The sequence below is a fragment of the Corticium candelabrum genome, chromosome 21, assembly GCF_963422355.1.
Source record: "Corticium candelabrum chromosome 21, ooCorCand1.1, whole genome shotgun sequence".
In the NCBI taxonomy this organism is placed as follows: Eukaryota; Metazoa; Porifera; class Homoscleromorpha; order Homosclerophorida; family Plakinidae; genus Corticium; species Corticium candelabrum.
In genome coordinates this window covers 2298554-2301551 of record NC_085105.1, presented here as the reverse complement: position 1 = coordinate 2301551, position 2998 = coordinate 2298554, and the positions used below count along the sequence as shown (strand labels likewise).

General features: G+C 46.2%; 1 long non-coding RNA gene across 1 annotated transcript; it reads left to right on the top strand.

Annotated features, from left to right (window-relative positions):
• Positions 1 to 2374: 2374 nt before the first annotated feature.
• LOC134196142 (uncharacterized) lies at positions 2375 to 2998 on the top strand. The gene is made up of 3 exons (XR_009972492.1): positions 2375 to 2585; positions 2663 to 2858; positions 2923 to 2998. It is a non-coding gene; the product is annotated as an uncharacterized LOC134196142 (long non-coding RNA).

The window sequence follows — 2998 nt, the reverse complement described above, 5'->3', positions numbered from 1 at the left end:
TATAGCACGTCAAAGTTGCTTCCGGTTCTTCAACTTCCGGGAACTCGGGCGTGGTGTAGCGTGACGTCACTGAGGTAAGATGCCATGCTAGCGTGTAGTGTAAACAAAGGAATTTGTGGCGAAAGAATTGTTCGGTGTTGCGTGGCTGCAGGATGCACCAATTCGCGCAAGTCATAGGCAATCGCATTTCGATTTCCGAAGATCCTCATGCTAAAAAAAGAGTGGGAATCGCAAAATATTGACGACAATTGCAGAGACGTTTGTGTCGTCCGGGCGACTGCTACTGAGTACGAAGCGTCTTACTGAATGGACAGGAGTCTGCAGTAGCCACTTTTAGCCTGATTTCTTCGAGATACGTACAGCCAGGTCTATTCAAGAGCTTGGTCTGGGTTGTAGAAGAGCGAAATTGAGGCCATCATTTTCCATCTACCTGCCTCCACACTTCAAGGTCGCAACACTCGAAAAGGAGAGCCGTAAGTGAGAAGCGGGAAGGTAAGGAAGACTCTCGTGCAGGACTAAAGTACTGCAAATGGCTAGGGGAGGTCAGATTCTTGATGACTCTCGATGACTCGCCTCTTGATCGTCATGCGTGGTAAATGCAGTCGTATGCGTTACAGTATACTGTACAGTGAAGACAAACCTTGTGTCAACGTGAGTTCAACGTACGTACTTCAACACATTTTATTCTCTTTCTCACGTACAGCACTAGAGTTTTGCATGAACTCACCAGTACACTGTGCCACTAATGTTGGTAGTATTCGACATTATTATCGTGTCATTATTTGAGACAACCTCAAATACGTTTTGACAGCACACGCACTCCACACGAGTACGTATCCATCATCTCACAACGACCCCAGGTGAAACCTGTGGATGTTGTTTACTTACCCGGATGTGCATCGATTACGTTGCTAACTCCTACTTCTTGCATTGATGACAGGCTATTGGGTAGCCTGTCCTCTTCCTCGTCCGCTTCCAAGGCAGCAGGCGATCTCAAAGCTTCAAAGGCATTGTCGCTGAACTCAAACCTGTGTGGTCTAATCACTACGTATACTTACTAGTGGCTACCAGTAGATCTTCTTCATTCTGCGATTCATGCAATGACGGAACGTTATCATCACGTAAAAACTTCCAGAGGACTCTTCAGAAGACTCGCTGTTGCTGCCGTCGCCTCCACCCTAGCAGCGTTGCCTTGGATATGAAGATTTAGTCATTTTTACAGGCCGCTGACAATACAGACGTATACCCGTCTCCCCTCAGTGACATCACACTACACCACGCCCGTTATCGGAAGTTGAAGAACCGGAAACAACTTTGACGTGCTATATCTCAGCGAAGACTTAACTTAAGAATCTAAAACTATTTTTCCTATCATCTAGTATGCAACTAGAAGTATCAATTTCCAACATAAAAGAATTTTTGATTTTTGCGTTGCAATTACCCTTTAATAACAAAAAATTAAAGTGCTACACTTGGCCATTTTATAGCCTCGTACCAGACCCTCTCGCGCCGTCGTTCCCGTATAACACGACAACGCTGGAGAGGGTCTGGGATCATACCGTCTACCGTTTATGCTATTAAATGATCAAACTAGCGCGTATGTCACCAAGCCTCAGGCTACTAATAGGATTACTCCAATAGTTATTCTCATGTGTCACACGGAATGTCTTGCAACAGACTTGACCTTCCATTCGTACTCTACTTGTTTCCTTTCAGTGTTGGTATCCTGTCTCTACGCAAGCTCTACGTATTTGCCAACGTCTCTGGGAAAGAGGACTTCCTCTCCAAGAGACTCTAGAGCGGAAGTCAACACCGTGTCTGATGGCACGCTCTGCCAGGCTCCAAATGTTCCCGAATCGTACTCGAGCTTCCCGATTTGTATTGTTCTCGTAGCCTAGCACAGTAATAGAGCGGCGCCTAGTGCATCCCTAGTCCAAGCTACCTAGACTGCTGATCGAATCACATTGGACCTCACAGCTTCAGACAACGTAAATCGAACTCAGGATCGAGCTTCCTCTGTGAATGAATCTCTTTCCATGCGGCAAGGTGAGTCTCTTCTCATGCAGCTGTACAGGAACGAAATGTAAACAGTGAATGTATGCAATCGGATATCACGGCTAGCATAACTTTGATGGAAGGATAGCTTAATAATTAACTAAGAGCATGAGAGTGTTGACATTGGTGACGTGGGGTGACACTTAGATGACGTGGGGTGACACTAGGTGAAGAAAGTAGGCGGTATGATCCCAGACCCTCTCCGGCGTTGTCGTGTTATACGGGAACTGGGCACGACGGCGCGAGAGGGTCTGGTACGAGACTAGCCATTTTACAACATGTGACATGCACGTGTCCTATTGTGTTGCAGTGACGTCATTGGCAAGCCCCTCCGCTTTACTTTCCGGAACGCAAGACTGAAGTGATTGATAAGTGAATCCCACAACTGTGAAAACCAGCACGAGACAAACGTGTGGCAATATTAATCCTGCCATGGCCAACACTCAAAGCACTGAAACCCTTGTTTTCAGTTTACATACACAGTAAAACGCGAGACATGTTCGTCTAGTTAGACGGCCGGGCAGCAGAAGGTAACAAGATGCATGGCCTCTCGGGCGAAATACTACACTAGGACGTCACGTGACAACATTTTATTTTCGCATTGCAGGCGTCTGCATGTACTTGGCGGTGTCTAGACCACGAGAGACTTTATTGTCTAACTAGCTACGTAGTAGCTACAGAGGTAAAGACAAACTAAGGTCTAGAAAACTCGTTCATTTTTACTCCCGAGCAGAGCGGACATTCTCGATCGAGTGACAATGAAGACACTTTCCACTACTAGCGTTCTTCTTTTCCTTCATCAGGTAAGACGTTTGTAATGGATCGTGTTGATAGTCTTCACTGTACTGACTGAAATGTTGTGCTTAGGTTTTCTTCACATCGGCTATTGCGACACAGATGGGCAACGCGTCTAGTTAGATTTATTTCGGTGCTGGACGCGAGG